Genomic DNA, 20,685 nt, shown 5'->3' on the forward strand with positions numbered 1-20,685 from the left:
GTGTGTGTGTGTGTGTGTGTGTGTGTGTGTGTGTGTGTGCATGCACGCACGTGTGTCATATGCATTCTTATGATTAAAATGCATTTATTCAACACTGAAGGTTAGGTCAATAATAGGACCCTACAGTATTATGGGGAATAAATTCACGATTATCTCTACTGCGTAAAATTTGATACAGTAGTGAGTAGTCTATAAAGATTGACTTAAGACCGCTCGGACGGAGATGAATTTGCACGGAAATGAAGAGTAATATATTTTGGTTTGTCATGTTTGGTTGCCATGTTCCTAAAAGGTATATTTTTGGAATCAGTTAGGCATATAGTCAGGAAGATTGTGCAGCAATTATTAAAAAGAGACATAGTTGTCCTTGACCAATTCTGCGAATGAAACACAAAGCGATAATCATACAGCACAAAGCTAAACCCCAGACTCTTCTAACAATGAAACACCAACTAAATCATTTGGAATGAAAAAATAGGGGGTAAAATGAACAGCTTTGGATAGTGAGCTTTTTTGGTTTCTTTAAACGTAATTTTTTACACTGGAAGAGAAATGTGCAGCTTCAGCTTAGTGTCCCATGCAGCACTACAGTTGTGTAGATTAGCGCATGCCAATGCAGGCTTAAAGCCGAGCAGAACACAGGTGAATGAATAAATTAACCTGAACCCATCCCAGGTCAACTTCCATAAGTCCTGAAATTGACTGTGACAAGGTCACATGCACTACAGTATTTCTGTGCCTGTGATGTGAGACAGAGAGAGAGACTGTGTGTGTGTGTGTGTGTGTGTGTGTGTGTGTGTGTGTGTGTGTGTGTGTGTGTGTGTGAATGTGTGTGGTTAAGTGTGTTCTTGTGAACGTCACAAAAACACAGCATCAAAGACTTGAACAATCTTTGACCCGATATGAAATGATTCCTCTGCCTCTCCTCTTCTCATCTCTCTACAATCCACATCCATCCATCAGACCGCCTGCCCACCTCCCTGACTGCACTAGAGGGAAGGTGCATGGGAGGTCAATATTGTATCTACACGGTAAAATCCTCAGTGCACGGGTCCATTTGATACCATTGTGCACACTCAAGAGTTACAAATGGATAAATTAACACTGAGGATGTAACTGTTTAACATGATTCACAGGCAGACAACCACACACGGATGGACAGACAGACGGACAAAAGCCTTAAGCACTTAAACCCTACGTATGTACTTTGTTGACCGGGATCCCCCAAGAATCTATTCCTTAATTTCCTGCCTCTACATCAAAACTATTTGCAATTTGTCCTTTTTTAATGCTGATCTACAAGCTCACAACGTGGAATGTTGCAAAGCCAATAACCCTATTTCTGCTGAATGTTCACCTATGACATGCCCAGAATAGGCACATGGTTCATTTGGTTCTTTGACATACAATTATTAACACACAGAAAGCATATAATGAAGGCCAGAGTATTAGGGATGAGAGTTGTTTTTACATCATGGTTCCTAGGGGCCGAGTTGTATAGAAGTATACTGTATCTTCTGACAATGGGTCTTCAATGTTATTCAGGCCAAGGACCCCTTTATAGCTGAGAGAGAGAGAGATGAAGCAGGGACAACCACTACATATTGTGTTGTAGATTAAACATTTACTATCAGTGTTGTGTAAATTAATGTTTTGTTTGTTTGTTGTCGTTTCTATTAATGTTGCTGAATTCATGTCAATGTGAATTTAACCATTATAAACCCTCAATAATTGGTAAACTTGAGATTTGGCTTTGTATTTAGTCCGCTCCATTATCCCTCAACAGTCAACACCAAACCTCTTCACCGAAAATATCTAAATCTGCTTGCAGATCCTATCAAACAAAGATTTGGCGGCCCTCCTTTAGTAACTCTAAGGACCCCCTAGGGAGCTTGACTGTGAGTCACACCAATTCTGTGCATCTGTGTGCGCGCGTACCTGTGCGTCGAGAGCAAATCTTGCAAACCACTGTACCGATCAGGGCCAAATTTCATTGTGCACACTGCCAGTGCACGTGCATCATTTGACGTAATCAGACTGGCTACATGACATCAGAGATCCACAGACCCCGTCTTGAGTTTATTTGCTGAGCATCTGTCCTCTTTTTCAATCAGAACAATGCAACAATGGATAGCCTACTACAGTAGGATCTATAATTATTATGAACTAGTGCTTAAATATTTATTCCCCGATTATGTTCTCACAGCATTAACCATATAAAACCTAGCATCCCATACTCAGGGCATGCCATGATGGATGAACATTTGGCAAAGATAGCAGATGTTCAAGCTCGCAACGCACCAGTGAGGGGATTTGGTGTAGAGGGAAATTTTACATTGAGTTTTGTGTTCTTTGAATGGTTTAAAAAGCATTCCAATTTAGCTGTTCACTCACAAAATGGACAAATGCCCTCTTCAGCTGATATGTGCTGATGTTTATTGGAGGTCTCTGCCAATTTGTAAACACTAATTTAAGGGTGCCAGGCTTCTTATCCAACAGGGATAATAAGTGCATGTTTGGGTTTTAATGAATTTCAAGCCAAACCACTTCAGGAAATTAGGTAAGAAAGGGAATATAATGATAGTGATTGTGTGTGTGTGTGTGTGTGTGTGTGTGTGTGTGTGTGTGTGTGTGTGTGTGTGCGCGCGTGCGTACAGTATGTGCGTGCAGGCAGGCGTGTGTGTATTACTATACTGTACTTGTGAAGTCCAAATGTCCCCACAAGTATAGTAGAATTTGAAAACAGACATTGTGGCGCTACATTTCCTGGTCCTCCTGGTCCTTTAAGGTTAAACATTCTTGATTGTTAGACTTAAATTTAGGAAAAGATCCAGGTTGGAGATAGGGTCAGGATTAGAAATGTAGAGGTTATGGTTTAGGGGATTGGGGTTACAGTTACTGCATGCAAGCCTGATTTATTAAGGGACCAAGAAGTCCCGGAGGTGACTTTGGTCACTTATTGTTTTTGTGGATTTTTTCACACATCTGTTACTTTGACAAGTACGCTCCGCCCTCAGATTTTCTGCCATTTTGAGCAGTTCGAAAAATGCTTATATCAGATTTTCTGCCTGGATTTTTTTGCAATTTGCGTGAAACGTCCTACACTCAATCTATGGACCATTAACTGAAATCCCGGTTGAAGAGAAGTTTGTACGTGAAAACATGAACATCGAACACACTTAGTAATGGACAATGATCCCATAAACCAGGACACACATAATTGTTATCAAAAACACTGAATGATTTTGCTGTTTACAATGGAGTAACTAATTGTCTCCGTGTAGCTCAGTCAGTAGAGCTCTTGCCCTACCACAAGGTTGTGTGTTAAAATCCGGGTACCGACAACTCAGCCCATGATTCTTATTTCGTATTGTCTTCTTTCTTGGTCCCGCCTTATCGCTGCTTGCAGCTATATTTCATACTTAGTTGTGTGCCAGTGTTGCAAACCAATAATATCAGATTTACAAGCTTGTGTTGCAGAACCATGCGTTGTGAGCTTATTTTCACTACTACAATGATGATACTTGGCTGAGAGTAACAGCCAGCCATGGTGAGAGTAACAGATGTTTTTGGTCCAGAGTTGCACATGGCCTCCAGGGGTTGACACATATGGCAAAGCTGCAGTCATCCAAATCACTCTGGGTATTTTGCATTTTGCTCCCCGTGCCTCAAAGAAAAACATAAATGAAAAAATAAAATGAATAAATATGTCTATGCAGGTGTGCAGCACGCAGACGTGCACCTGATCTGACCCGGCCCCAGTGTGCATGCTGTGCAGTTTATTTGACAACTGACATCTTTCACAGACAGGAGACACTGCAGGGGTGCACGTAGATTTCGACAGTTTGCTTTTTCTCAGAGAAAAAAACAACACCAGCCATATATAATATAATAGAGGACCTGGCTATAGCATCCGTCAGATAATCACTCAACGGCCCTGCATACCACCTGTTTTGCATTGGCACATAATGCAGGAGGCAGCAGGACGTTGCTTTACTGAAAGCGAGCGCTTCCAAACTCCAACACTTGGAATTAAGCGTCAGTATCAAAATTAGGCTTCAATTGACAAAGGACTTCGGCAATGGCGGTATAAGTGTACAACATCCCCTCAACTTTGAAATTATTATTTTACAATTGTAATGTGAGCTGAACAATTTTCATCTACAAGTATGCTATACTGATTAAAAAATGCTTCACAAAGTGTCAGAAATGAATATATTCAGAACTTACATTTTTTACTCACACACATTGATTGATTGATTGATTGTTGATTTCCTGATTTGGATCCATACATTGAATTAAATTGAACACCTCCGACACAAGATGCATCAGCTAAACGGCTACTCTGTGACCTCAAAGTGTTATCGACATGACCATGAGATAATAAAGCTACGGGCCCTAAAGACAGATCACTTGTTTATTTCCTTCCCTCAATAATCGCCCACTGATTTCATGCCTTTATTTAAAAACTGGGCCTCATGCCCCAAGGGAGAGATTGTGTTTGACCGTGCGTCTGACCCTTCCACCACAAAGACAGAGAAAGACACAGAGAGTGTGTGAAATGTGTGTGTCAATGTATGCACATAATTGCGTCTGCATCCATGTACTGTGTGTGTGTGTGTGTGTGTGTGTGTGTGTGTGTGTGTGTGTGTGTGTGTGTGTGTGTGTGTGTGTGTGTGTGTGTGTGTGCGCGTGCATGCATGTGCGTGCTCGCGTGTGCGTGCGCCCACAGTGTATTCAAAGAGGATTAGAAGGGAATAATCCACAGTCTTATCAACCCAGTTCCATGGCTAGGCACATAAACAGTCTAAAGGGGACACAATAATAAAGGAGGAGAGGGGCAACAGGAGTCTGTGTTTGTAGACTTGTTAAAGGGTTACAACGGACATAAGAAGACAGGTTAGGTACAGTATGTCCTCTATTTGAACATCAGAATGAAACAAGCCACTCCTGGAAAGACCAAAGTACACACACACACACACACACACACACACACACACACACACACACACACACACACACACACACACACACACACACACACACACACACACACACACACACACACACACACACACACACACACACACACACACACACACACACACACACACACACACACACACACACACGGGTCTCCATGGGTCGGGGGTGTTGGAAACGTTTTCGTGGGGGTGAATTTCATGACACAGCAGTGTCATGGAAATAGTCCATCAGCAGAGTGTAATCCATTTTCATCAAGAAGAACAGCAACGCAGTCAGCAACACTCGCAGGGATTAGAAAGATGGTTTTTATGTGACCACTTTGAGCAGATAGAGAGAGTCTGTGTACAGATGGGGGAGAGGACGAGAAGGAAGAATACGACATGTTGGTGGAAGGAATGAGGAAGAAGAAAGGGAAGGATGAACTGGTGGATGGATAGATAAATAACCCGAGAGGGTTATCAAGTGAAAGAAAAACAATAACAGCATGGCCTCCATACTCAATATTTATACCAGTAGCTATAGTTACTACTGTACAGTGCAGTTCAGGCACAAAGATGCACAAATCACAATGTGGTCACAGTGGTCTTCATTGGCGCAACTAAGAGTTTAAGAGAAAGAAATAGAGGTTTATAAATTCAACGTTTCGATCACTGGGATCTCCTGAAGAAGATCCCAGTAACATATCTGCGATGGATACATTGTGAAAGGTCTTTTCATTGGATAAATATTTATATTTATAGGGCAGACTTAACTTTCTATAGAGGGTGTGCGCATGAATAAAGTGAATGGCAAATCGAGTGGAAAAATCGAGTGACAAAGTGAGTGGAAAAGTTAGTTTAACGTTGTTTAATGCAATCATATTGCATTAAACATTAAACTTTTCTGTTTGGATATGAGCTGTCAAGGCCAGAAATACTTTTCTTTGGCACTATAGGCGTTCCCGCATAACTGGTTTGATGATGATGTCACGCGCATACCCTGTATATATTTTTCAAATGTAGTAAAAATGGCGGGATAGGGTCGACTGTTTTCGCTACATTTGGGTGAGTAGGGCAATAATTTATGAAAAAATAAGACGTAAAAGTTGAATTATGGAGATAAGTTTCTACCCGGCAGTGACAATGTATGTTCTGTTGGTGATAAAGCATTAGATTGATCTACAGCCCCTTATCAGACATAAAGAACGGTCATCAATCCCAACATCAAAATACAATAAAACAGGGAGAGCAAAGAGAGGTAGAGAGAATGGATAGATGGATGGATAAATGGGTGCAAGAAAGGGACGGATGGATAAATAGAGATTAAGATGGCAATGGGGCGGTAGAAAATGCTTGCTGGCCTTGTAATATGACGACAGTAATGGAGCAAGGAGGGGCAGGTGTGGTGTGTACTGTGTGTGTGTGTGTGTGTGTGTGTGTGTGTGTGTGTGTGTGTGTGTGCCCACGTTTACATCAATGTTGCTGGTGTTTGTGCATGAGTCAGAATTAGGGAAGATAGAAAGAACACAAAACCATTAGGCCCACGGCACACGCTCACGTGCTCTGCCCACGCTCTGTTGCCAATTAAGTCATTTCACAAAAATGACACACACACGCACGCACACCTCCATAATTTTGTCATTTTTGACTTTTGGGTAATCCCCAAAGAGGCACCAACATTAGAATGCATGTGCAAACCCTGTTTCTAACAATTATTTTTATTAATTTTTTTTGAAGGGTGCTAGCCCCTCGTAGGCCCAGCTTTGTCTGTTTGTGTGTACCAAATAGCACCCCTCACTTCACACAAGTGTGATTTATTTATTTTTATATTATTTCTTGAAAAGTAACAGTTTTGTTCCCAATATTAACATATACACAGATGATTTCAGATGAATTGAATATGTATTGAACTGTGATTTTTCTGCAAACTGTTAATAAAGTATTGAATCAAACAATTAATCCATCAATCAATCATTCAATCACATGAGCCTACTGATCTAAAGTAACAAATATGTTTTCATTCAGAGTCATAGTATAGGACACGATTTTTTCAACCAAGGTTAATGTTTTGTGTGTTAAAACATTTTCATTTGCTGCTTTCTTTTGTTTCAGCGTTTTTTGCTATTTTTGACAGGGGAGCGGGGCTAAATATGTATATATATTTTTATGTTTTACAAAAATGCACAGCGATTTCTTAATTTTTTTATTTACTATAGTCCTACTAGACCCCAGTAAATTACATCTGGCCACAGTAGTTGTTTTCTGTGTGTATGAACGAATAACTGACTACTAGGGTCTACGAATATTTATATTTATATTTAAATATAAGGTCCCTTAATAAAGATAAAACGTTTTTAGTTAGAGACCTAATTACAACACACTGTTTTTAACAGAAACATGGCTTACTAGCGATGCCCCGGCTGTTCTTATTGAGACATCCCCTTCTAATTATGATGTCTTCTACTGTAGTAGACAGTTACAGAATGGTGGAGGGACAGCCTCTATAATCACAAAGGGGTTAAACTCTACGAGCATCTCTTTTGATCAATTTAAGTCCTTTGAATATCATGCCTGCCTACTAAACTGCCAAGGTATTACATTAGTAATAACGGTCTATAGACCACCAAAGCTGCCCAACTTTTTAACAGATTTCTCAGAGTTTCTATCTATTATAACTACCACTTTCGATAAGATAATTATTTCCTGTGACGTACATTTGCATATTGACAATGAAACAGACAAAAAAGCCATAGAAGTTATTTCTCTATTAAATGAGACACATGATCTGGGCTTTACTCAACATGTGAGGGGTCCAACACACAGATGTGGTCACACATTAGACCTCGTCATTACATGTGGGCTCACTGCACATATTTATTCAGCCACAGATGTTATGTTCTCTGATCATTTCTTCATTGAGTTCACTGTATGTCTACCGGTACCACTGTACAATACTGACCGCCTTGTACCTTACCCCTGAAGTAGTTGAACAATTCGCACACTGTCTAAATAACATACCCACCCTCACCCTGCCCTCATCTGTTAATAATAAATTAAGGTCAACGCTTGACTCTGTAGCCCCTATAAAAGTTTAAAAGCTCTCCTCCAAACAGAAGCCCCCATGGAGAAATGAGTCAGTAAACGAGCAAAAACGGCATCGTCAGAAAGCCGAACGTACATGGAGAAAAACTAAACTACAAGTTCATTTTGACATTCTTAAGGAACAGCAAAAGACATACAACACAATCCTCAAAGCGCATTTTTCAGAAATCAAAGAAACCCAGAATACTTTTTTCCACCATTGAACTGCTATTGTAAAAACAATCCTCAAAAAGAATAACCTGGATAGACTACTCCTAAGTAATTATCGGCCCATATCAAATCTTCCCTTTTTAAGTAAGATTTTAGAAAAACTGGTATTTAATCAACTACATGAGTTTTTAAATAATAATAATATTATAACTATTCCAGTCTGGATTCAGACTAAATCATAGCACAGAGATGGCCCTATAGTCAAGGTCATAAATGACCTTAGAGTGAACGCTGACACTAAACACCTCCCAGGTTGGAAGTGTAGCGCCCAGGATTACATTAGATAGATTGGGTGAATAAATGGGTTGCAAAAAAAACGTTACTTTCTCTAATAACAAGCTAAAAAAGTTGTCCTTTAAGCCCCAAAGCCTTCTGAGCCAGGGAAAACCCCTGAATCAGTGGTGGTACAGTACATCTCTCACCTTTATTTCTTCTGACACCCATCCACCCAACCACTCAAGCATGCACGCCTACACACACACAATCACCCTTACCGTCCTTTACCAGTAATGGGGCATTGTGATTCCAGCTCAAGGTGCTCAGATAAAACTGTAATGTCGCCACACAAAACCATACATGCACACACTCACACACACATGGGCTTAGATAAGAGCATAATGACATCTCTGTCTGGTGATAAAGTTCAAGGAGAGAGAGCTAGTCCTTGAACTGCCCTTTTAACGGCACTGCAGCGGATAACAATCTGTGCATGCATGTGGGCGTGTGCAACTGTGCATGTGCATGCATGTGTGCATGTGTTAGTGCTCCACAATCATGGCACACGACTGCAGGGACAAGAGGCCTTTAAATAACAACTTGTAGCCCTGTGCTTAAGAAGACAGATTTCACCAGACAGATCTCAATGTGTGCGTGCGTGCGTGAGTGAGTGCAAGTGTGTGCGTGCAAGTGTGCATTGAATCTTTCCCTTCAAGGACTAAATTGTTTTTCTAGTAAAGGGTAACAATTTTATACTCATCACGTCCACATCCCTCTTTCGTTTTCATTTCATCTTGCTTACTCTGTCTGCCCTCGTCATTCATACCTCTTTCCATTGGTCTCCTGTTCACCCCCTTCTATCTTTCAATCCACCCCTTTTTTCACTCTGTTCTTTCCCTCTTTGCCCTTCTTGATCCACACTTCCATTTCCTCATTTTCTGCTCTCGCCCGTTAACCACTTAAGCCCTGCTGTGCTTTGCTGTATGACAAACAGCGATCATAGCAGATCTGCAAGCTCACAATCTGTTTGATATTTTAGGGAGGCAAAAAAGGAAAAGGTTTTACTATTTAGAAAAAGATAGGATCTGAACCACCAGAGTAGTAGCTCTCAATGATTACGTAATAAAGATGTGGATTAAAGGACCCCATGCCAGAGTGTAATTGGTTTTCGATGGTGACGAAATGACCATATGTTTTAGTGTTGGGAGGATTAAAGGTAATGTTCCTATGTATACATGCATGTAATCTGGCACCACTGCTGTATCAAGCAGAATTAGTCATTACGTCATTTGCTGGGACGGTGCATAAACATCAAAATTGGCGGGACGGCTGGGACGGTGCATACGAGTCCCGGGCGAAACTAGTACTTGCGCGCTCTGCTTGCACAAGTAATGAAGGGAAAATGTACATCATGTTGTCTCTTTATTGTTAATGAATCACCATTACATCACCTAATCAACATAAGTTAGACTTTATTAGCGCCCCTCACTTCACACAGGTTTTTTTCTTTAAAACACACTTTTTGCCACTACTCCTACAGATTATGTCTAAAACGCACACAAATCTGTGGGGACATGTGTTCAAGTTGTAAGTTAGATTGTTCTGATCCCATTCCAAGTGGCTTTAATTAGAGTTTTTGGGCCCTGGGTAAGCAACCCGGCCTGACGTTGAAATTGACTTTGAGTATTTAGAAAAGCAATACAAAATTGCATGTATTATTTTGTTGGAATGTGTCACAACCACAATGCTAAGAAGAAACAATGATAAATGTCTACAAACAATTATTAAAGGGCTAAAAAATAAATAATAATGTTAACTTGGAGTTAACTTGCAGTGATTTTCTCTCCATCAATGCAGGTCGCACAATATAACAGCAGCACTGTGCCCGAGTCAGATGAAGTCACAATATAACAGCAGCACTGTGCCTGAGTCAGGTGAAGTCACAATATAACAGCAGCACTGTGCCCGAGTCAGGTGAAGTCACAATATAACAGCAGCACTGTGCCTGAGTCAGATGAAGTCACAATATAACAGCAGCACTGTGCCTGAGTCAGATGAAGTCACAATATAACAGCAGCACTGTGCCTGAGTCAGATGAAGTCACAATATAACAGCAGCACTGTGCCCGAGTCAGGTGAAGTCACAATATAACAGCAGCACTGTGCCTGAGTCAGATGAAGTCACAATATAACAGCAGCACTGTGCCTGAGTCAGGTGAAGTCACAATATAACAGCAGCACTGTGCCCGAGTCAGGTGAAGTCACAATATAACAGCAGCACTGTGCCTGAGTCAGATGAAGTCACAATATAACAGCAGCACTGTGCCTGAGTCAGATGAAGTCACAATATAACAGCAGCACTGTGCCTGAGTCAGATGAAGTCACAATATAACAGCAGCACTGTGCCCGAGTCAGGTGAAGTCACAATATAACAGCAGCACTGTGCCTGAGTCAGATGAAGTCACAATATAACAGCAGCACTGTGCCTGAGTCAGGTGAAGTCACAATATAACAGCAGCACTGTGCCCGAGTCAGGTGAAGTCACAATATAACAGCAGCACTGTGCCTGAGTCAGGTGAAGTCACAATATAACAGCAGCACTGTGCCTGAGTCAGGTGAAGTCACAATATAACAGCAGCACTGTGCACGAGTCAGATGAAGTCAAGTTGAGTGAGAGTTTACTCACTGTCAGAAGAGTAGCAGGAAGATGACCTTCACATAATTAGTAAGCAGGACAGAGAGAGAGAGAGAGAGAGAGAGAGAGAGAGAAAGAAAGAGAGAGTGCACAGCACAGAGTATGAAATAATGAAGATTTCCTCATATCTATCATAATCTGTTCTCAATTTTATAAGACGTTAACATAAAATCCATTAGTCTATGTAATTAACTATCAGGCCTGCTGCGGAATTGAACACTGAAGGCACTAGACGGATAAAAATTAGCTACTAACAAAAGATAACCACGGGTTGAGGATTGATATTCTTCACATTTATTGCGTGGGGTATGCAACAGAGAGAGAGAGAGAGAGAGAGAGAGAGAGAGAGAGAGAGTACAGAGGAGTATAAAGAGAGGTGGACGGAGTGGCCAAAAGGCACTGGAGGAGGAATTGGGGAGGGGGGCAGCAGGCATATCTGACATCTGACAAAAGCAATTTGTCGAGGCTTTACCTTGAACTGCCCATTCTCTCTGACTCACTCCTATGAGACATTCTTAAGCCTGATTCATACTCACTGTCACACAAAGTGGTGTAAGCTTGTAGGTCGGCTGTTTCCGGGAGCATACATATAGGCTTTACAGTCCCTCTCTTACGCACACACACACACACACACGTACACACACACACACACACACACACACACACACACACACACACACACACACACACACACACACACACACACACACACACACACACACACACACACACACAGGTGTACTTCTTAGCTTACGCATGTTTCATGATAAATGCTTTTTATGTGATGTATTCCCATGCTTTTTTGTTCTTGGATTAAGTCTGCTAAATGCCTAAATTGTAAATTGCATGTGTGCTTTTATAAGTATGTGCTGAGCTGTGCTCTCTGCTGTGACTAGCCTACTCGAAAACAAATTCGGAAAGGACCACAAATAAAACAATGGTCCACTCCACATAACAACAAAAACAGCGTGTGTGCGGGCGGGCGTGTGTACACATGCGTGTGTGCGTGTGCACGCAATTGTGTTTGTGTTTGTTAGTGTTCCATTTCCAATGTTGTCTGCTCATTTATTTATGTCATCACTTCCAATTTCACCTGTTTAATCTGTATCCTTGGATAAAATTGGTATCCTAACCTGAAAATGCATTTTCTATTTAATAAAGATCAGGACTCGATCCTCCTTACTGAACAAACACTCTAAAGCAATAAGTACTATCAGAATAAGTAGCTATTTAAAACTTTTTTTAATCAAATAAAATCACTTACCCTACCTTTAATAGGGTACCTTTAACTAGAGGTGAAGAAGAGGATTGGCCCACCTGTCAGGGTCATCAAGGTAAGTGGAGCTAAGATTTAATTCTAGCATTTAGTTTGTCTTTCTTTCTTCTTCTTCTGCAGCCAATGAATCCATAAAAGTTACAGGGCCAGGCGAGATGGCACACTAGACTCAAACTGATGAGACGCTTTTTAAGATATTGATTTTTGTTTATGTTTTGGCCATATTCTAAAATTAATGTTAGAATGTACTGAACATTTTTGGCAATGTTAGCTGTAATTCACTGTATCATTAAAAGCCCTCTTCCATGCTAAAATTCAAAGTCAAGTTCAAAATGCTGCACCGTAAGTTGTATTGATACACTGACGTGTTCATTTGAAAGGCTTGCATGAGAGTAATAGCAATTTTAGATAAAATAAACAGTGTTGAAAAGGGGAATTACTTTTAGTATCTAAAAACGTTAAAGTGGGAGAGGGGGGATATCTGCTAATGAAGTCAGAATTGGACTGGCATGGCCCTTGAGCTGTTATTTAAGTGGTGCCAGGTCTGTGGCATTTGTAGAGGGACCAAAATGGCCATTAAATTGAAAGGATGGTACAATAAATAAAACGGCATGACTTGGCATGGTGATAGAAGCACAAATCAAACCATGCAGCTTTTAATTTGGTGTCTGAGCGCTCATCAGTGGATTATTAAAATATGGAAAGCTGCTGCCCAACCTGCTGTGCTGAACTTACAGTGTGTGTGTGTGTGTGTGTGTGTGTGTGTGTGTGTGTGTGTGTGTGTGTGTGTGTGTGTGTGTGTGTGTGTGTGTGTGTGTCCATAACAGTAACTATGATGGATTAATTTAAATATAGGTTTTGAATAAATATATTTTTGGCATAATTTTCCCACGGTCATTGCCTCTGTCTCTCTCTCTCTGCCATCAAGGTTGTTCATTGTTTCAGAGAGGGAATCACACTTCTATGTGATGAGAATATATGCAAATAAGCAGTCTTAAAATAGAATATCTGGTATCTGAAACTGACACATGGTGATGCCGTCTAGTCAGTGAACCAGCAATGGAGTCAGTCTATATGCAGGAGTAATAAGTATAGCTGTCACTTCTACCCTATGTCTATTTTGGGGCCATGGAGAGTATGGAGTCTGTATCCATGTACTGATTATACCGTATGCCTGCATGTCTCACAAAAGAAAAAATACAAAATAAAGTTGGATGCCACTATAAGAACTGTAATTGTTCCTGTATAAAATGCATATACAAGAAGACAAGGTCGAGCCTCATTTTTGCTCATTTAATGTGATATTGGTGTTATTCTGTTGCTATAAAATAAAGTACAAGGTAACTGTAGTTAATTTCTGCAACAGAAGTTGCACATGGTCTCTGGCTCTACACAATTAAACTCCCCCCTCCCTGTTATGCAGATTCTGTTTTGGTTTTTGTTTTGTTTTCTGTATGATATTGAGTAATGACAATTTTTTCTAGACAGATCTATTTTGTCTGCTTTAACAATATGCAAGTCTCTTTTTCGCTGCTTATAGTCCCGTATGTCTCTTTCTCCGCATCTACAGTATGCATATTCATGCTTTATTCCATTTTTTGGTTTATCTGTTTTTAGTTTTTTTGTATTTTGGTTTTGAGTGTTTTCTGATTAATGTATTTTGATGTTGTAAGTGAATTACTTGTGTTCTGTGTTGTTGTCTCGAATACATTGAAAATGAGAACCCGCCCCTCAACGGTATTTCTGAGAATAAAGGTTATGATGACTCTTTCTCTTAAGTTGGGTTCAGACCTGAATAGTTAAAGCGGTGCGATTGCGTACAAAGTCAATGCAAATACGATTGCGCAAATGGGCGCAGCGCGAACGGGCGCAGCACAAAGCGACGCCAGCGAAGCGAACAGCCACCTGGTATCTTCGCCCCGGCTGGAAAAATGCAACCTATATGAGATCATCGCGACCAAAGTAAAGCGACTGGAAACAAATATATATCTTCAGTTTGAATGGACCTTTATGCAGCATGTCTCTTTCTCCGCTAATTAATACAGTATGCATGTATCTTTCTCCACTAATTAATACAGTATGCATGTATCTTTCTCCACTAATTAATACAGTATGCATGTATCTTTCTCTGATTATAAGTGTGCATCTCTCTGCTGGTTATAATGGACAACCTCATTTACCTCTTGTAATTCAGGTGTGTCCAGGCTTTGTCTTCTAAATTACAATGGATACAGAGTTCAGTCAATATTGCACATACCCCAGTTCTGTCCTTTTTAGATGGGTTTAGACCAGAAAATCTCCAGATCCAAAATTATCTGATGATAAATATTTCATGCTTTGAATTGCAAAATGCACACGCTCCACATTTCTGCATACTGAAGATCACGACAAGATTATGTGAAGGAGAGAGAAAGGTGGAGGCAGTAGACTTTTCCTCCAATTGCCACTGAGTTCTTACTAAAGCAATGTGCACAAGCAATCTCTTATGTAACCATAATATCAGTAACCGATGGGATTCATTCTGAACACGAACAGTGTCTCATTAAGAAAAAACTGTAGTTAACTTGTATAAGGTATGGATACAACCCCAAAAATAGAAATAAAGAAGACAGGACAACCTCAATCTGGGCAAATATAAAACATGGAGGTTGGGGCACGTGGCACAGTCGGTAGTGCTGTCGCCTCACAGCTAGAAGGTCCTGAGTTTGATTCCCGCTCGGGACGTTGTGGGCGCTGGGGACGTGTTCCCTTCTCTGCGTCATCAGTGCCCATACACTAAGTTGCAAAAGGGATTTTCTGTGTGGAGTTTGCATGTTCTCCCCGTGTGCCTAGGGTAGGTACCCTCACAAACTGCCTCCCCGTGGCCAGCTGGGCATGGGCCACCTGATGAAGGGGAAAGGAACTGGTTGAAAAAACGTGTTCCTTGAACTTCCTTCCATGCGCTACGTCTAACCGGGGAAACTCCCCCCCCCCCCCCCCCCCGTCAGGAGAAAAGAAGCGGCTTGGACTCCTCATGCACTGAAGGAAGGATAAGGTCAGTCCGTTGCTCTGGGTGAGTGTAACACCCAGGATTAAACTAGACAATTGGCACTGGGTGGAGAATAAAATGGGTTACAGAGTGAGAGTTCCAGCACTGATACAATTATTATTATCCACTTCAAAGTATTTGAACATTAAAGGAATACACTTCCTTTGTGTGAAAACATTGTAACTCATCAATGTTTCTCACTTCACTGAAATCAACTTTCACTGGGCTTTTACCAGCTCAATCAGTGTCCTGGCCACCATCGGGGCCTATAATGATATGCATAACATGCAAGTCGAAAAATAACAAAACAACTCTGCTTAGTTTGGTAGGAACAGTGGTCATTCAGTGCCAAACTAGATAGTTTGGTGGCCTAGGAATGGTGGCTATATGCCAAACCCCCATGTGCAGGACTGGAAAACAGGTCAACAAAGCAGACAAAAGTTAAATTGCAGAAATTTGAAAGTGTGGCTGTGGCTGTTTGTGTGTGTGTGTGTGTGTGTGTGTGTGTGTGTGTGTGTGTTAGAGAGAGAGGGAGAGAGAGAGAGAGAGAGAGAGAGAGAGAGAGCATGGTGGAATATGATTTGTTGTTGAACAACACTTGCAGAGCTCACAGCCAGGGACAGAAATGGCATCACATCAGGGACACAGCCCCATCAGTCACAGTCAACGACCACAACCTCCCCTCAACAATACACCACACGGTACGGGTGGGGCTAACAACACACTCATGACCACTGGGATCTCTAATCAGAGGATAATTTTAATACATTTGACCCTCGCCTCCCCTCAGCATGCAACCTCTGTCTGTCTGTCTGTCACATCTCTGTTCGATCCTCTGTAACCTCTCTCCTTTCCACAATTACTTCTTTCAATTTCTTTCTGGACCATCTTTATGACCGCCTTATCCACCCTCCGCTCTGAGTTTTGGAACATCTTTTCAGTTGCAGTCTCCATCAAGCACCCTAATGCATCTGGAAGGGAGGTGCTCTCAGTGACAAACGACTGCACAAATAACTCTGATGGAATAAAAACAAGGTCTCAGACAGCCTCTCTCTCTCTTCAGGTCCCTACGTGTGAATGTCGGTCTTCGGTCTTTCCGTATGTCTTTTGCCCTCTTTTTCTGGCCGTTTCTCTTCATAGCTCCTTGGCAGGGACAGCTACATATGTGGTCATCAATCTATAGCCCACACATCTTATCCAGCACTTCATCCTAGAGGCCGCTCTTCACTTGTTGTCGGACACAATTAGAATATTAATGACAGCTTTGTCGGTCCCCAAAAGGGAACATCTTGCCGGAAAAAGCTAATTAATGTCTTGGTCACAATTTGAAATCGATGCGGTAATTGATAAAAAATGTCTGACATTTTGAGCTGACAAAATAGCACAAATTATTGAATTAGAACATCTCAATGAATAAATGCATCATATTTTCGTATGGAAGGTTATACTGGTTTGGCGACTAGCAACCCATTGTATCATTTAGGGGGAGAAGGTCAATAATATATTTTTGAGGGCCACCTATGCCCAGCTTTGTCGGTTTGTGTGAATTTTAGCGATGATTTGACTGGCTGATCACCCCATATCGATGATTTGAATGGCTGAGCAAAGTACATATGGAGGATTAAAAGTGAGGCCAGAAATTGAAGAATTGTGATTGGCCGGAATGAGAGAAAAGTGAGTATGCCTATTGTGATTGGCCGGAATGTGATGATGTGTGATGATAAGAGTGCCCTCACTTCACACAAGTGTGATTTTTATGGAAAGTGACACAGAGCATGACCTTGCTAGCTTGGACCTGTCGTTGAAGTTGCATAATGGATTCCTGTGCACTAGTCGCTCTCCCTCTGCACACACACACACACACACACACACACACACACACAATTCACCCAAAGCCTTTCACCGCCTCTCTGTCACGCCTCCAGCCAAATTAGATTGTGATTGCTCTTGAGGTCACTTTTAATTAAACTGAGATGAGAACATGACACGTGGGATTAAGCATCACCCTAACTCTTCAAATTATGGATTCATAACTGCCACTACAGCCTATTGCTTTCAACCATGACCTCCATACTATTTCTGTATAGGGGGGGGGGGGGCACTTCTCTGATTGTCTCCTACCATGATGGAGATACTGTATGAAAAGAGAATGATAATGAACAGTATGAGGAAACCAACATACTGTAGAGATGGGGGCGGAGAGAGAGAGAGAGAGAGAGAGAGAGAGAGAGAGAGAGAGAGAGAGAGAGAGAGAGAGAGAGAGAGAGAGAGAGAGACACACACACAGAGAGAGAGAGACAGAGAGAGAGAGAGACAGAGAGAGAGAGAGAGAGACAGACAGAGAGAGAGAGAGAGACAGAGAGAGAGAGACAAAGAGACACAGAAACACAGAGAGAGAGAGATGAGCAGGGTAAGGATAAGACTGAAGAGAGTGGGACCGAGGAGAATAGCTTCTTATCAAGTGTGAATTTGCACAAGTGTCATGCTCAAGGCCTTTGTGAATAATGCATGAGACTAGTCGTTCCATATTTCAATTGATCTGGCTAATTGGTATAGATGCCAAGAATTAACTTGAGTCAGCCAAAAGGCCATGGCCGATTATCATGGGCTCAGAAAGCATAATTAATGTATATGTATGACTGATATACAGTATATACACTTATGCATTTAGGGCTACAATTAAGAACATCACAAATCCTATAATAACCAGAACTTATGGCTAAACGTCTGCATGGGAGTATTGCTGAGGTGTCTTTAATACATGTGAATATTTATTTATGTTCATAGCTGTCTAGAAGAAGGTCTGCGGCTAGACCTGCAAATCACTGGAATGATCATTGTCTAATGTATTGTACACACTGCCAGCAGACCAAGGAACTGAAGGAAGTACTTGATAGTACATATTATTCATGAGCAAGACTGCTGTCATCAATGTGATGTGACATGACATGATATCCACAGGTAAGCGGGGAGGCCGTAGCTGAGTGGGTAGAGAGGCCACCTGGGTTAACAGAAGGGCCCCTGTCTACTGTACTGTATGTGTCAACATTTCCCTGAATAACACACTTAACCCCAGCTGCTCCCAGAGGTACTGCCCCTGTAGCGCACACTCACCCTGACACATAGGATGGGTTCAATGCAGATGCATTATGTTGCCATGTACGCAAATATACAGTGACAAAAACAACAAAGCTGAGTGCGAAGTCAAATTATTATCAAGCCACACTGTTATTAGACCCTGTTATTAGCTAAAGCCAGCTCTGTAAATAGCGAGGAGAAACATTTTCCACTTCCCCAATACATGGGAGGTGGGTAGAATGCATACGCAGGCATGCACGTGTGCGCACAGCGCACGCACACACGCATAATCGGCAGTGTTGTCAAGTAACTAAACTAATATATTACTTTCAGTAATATTATTACTTCTTTCCAGTAACTAGTAACGTAACTAGTTACTTTCACATTTTGAGTAATAATAATTATTACATTAACTTTTTTCCAAAAGTAACGTTACTATTTTCACGAGCCTTGGTGGTACTGTGGGTTTGAGTGTTTGACTGGGTTGGGGTCGGGTTGCTTTGCAGGCTGTTGATCCGCTCTAGATCTAGACTCTAGGGCGGATATGGAAACGATGCGCACTTGTCTGTACGTGTGAAGTATCGGATGCAGAAGGACTGGCCTTAAACCGTCCGGAACGCGGAACAACAAACTAGTGTGTGACTTGTGGTAGACTGCAAGAGAAGTAAACAAACTAAACATGCATGGAGGAGGTGGAGGAGACGTGGAAGAATTCACATTATTTTGAGTATGTCCGTGATAAAGACGAGATGAACATTAGTTTCCGCTGCAAGTTGTGCATAGGAAAGAGGGTGTGGCTTTCATTTAGTCTGTAATTAAATTTCATACACAGTAAAAGTCTTAGTGTTCATTTAATTCAAATGAGTGTACAAATGGAACCAAATGGGGGGGGGAATACTGCTATTGTTGAAAAGGCAAAGTAAGACTTTTGGGGACAAAAGATGCAATTACTGAAGGCGAGAAAAAAAAGTAATAAGTAAAGTAATAAGTAACTAGTTACTTTTGGCAGGGAGTAATAAGTAGTGTAACTATATTACTTATTTTGAAAGTAATACATTACTGTTTAATAGTAACTTTGACAACACTTTAATCGCATATGCGTGCACACACACACTTATTTTATTTCTGTTCATTCTGAATAATGTGGCTGTAATCTGCGTCATAGATTTAACTGTGTAGTTGCTGGCAGCATCACAGAATGCTGATACATGCTGTTTTGCACTACGTTTTCAACAGAAATTAGTGTCACTGTCATGATGACTGTAGTTTGTCACAGTGTTCCACTGTTACAGACATCGTCCACAGATATCGTGAGATTGCCTAAGGAAATGTGCTTAATTTACCTGTTCATACACACAGTAATTAATGGTATGTGTTGTATGCCTCTACACATTGTAGACACATGCATACGTGCTTTAGTAGGATATGCCTCAGTTATATTTAGTTTGGTGTGGGTGTCACGCACCGAAAATAGACGCTCTGCAAGCTTCACAACGACACGTGTTAGCTTTGATCTTCACCATCCAAGTGTACAGTATATCAGACATTGTATGCATGTGCGTACAGCACATCAGAACACCCACACAGCACCGCAATGTGGTGTGTATTCCTATAGCTACATTAATACCTGTTAGTCCATGTTAGTGGTGGGCAATCACACCGCGATGAGTCATTAGAAATGTATCGCCATTAACGCCACTGTTTTCCTATAGTGCAGCGTGCCTGGTGTGTCCTCCTCTCGTGCCATGAGAGTCACATTGTCTTGAGGTTTTTAGACGCACAAAGTTAAAATACTAAGCAAGGCTGTCGGGGAATTGAACCCTGACTCGCTGTCAGGCATCAGTGCCTACGCCTTAACAACTCAGTTAGTGGCACCTCGTGACTTCCTACTGTGATGCCGCCGCTAGTGTAGGAACTAGGAACCTAAATTGTACGTACGAATTGAGGGACATGCAGACGAAAGGTTTATATTAGCTGTATTTATGTACTGTACGATGATATATAATAGCACAGCAATGGCAAGAGCTCCACTTGCCTGAAACCATTTCATCATATCATATCATATCATATCAGGCATGTAATGATATATTGTATATCTATATCAATATTAATCCCGA

At 41.3% G+C, this 20,685-nt stretch overlaps 1 protein-coding gene across 2 annotated transcripts in view; it reads right to left on the bottom strand.

Annotated features, from left to right (window-relative positions):
* The window catches only part of grid2 (glutamate receptor, ionotropic, delta 2), a 603,942-nt gene that overhangs the window by 208,612 nt on the left and 374,645 nt on the right, over positions 1–20,685 (bottom strand). The window lies entirely within an intron of this gene.

The sequence above is a fragment of the Protomyctophum bolini genome (assembly GCF_963924005.1).
Source record: "Protomyctophum bolini genome assembly, chromosome: 6".
Lineage (NCBI taxonomy): Eukaryota > Metazoa > Chordata > Actinopteri > Myctophiformes > Myctophidae > Protomyctophum > Protomyctophum bolini.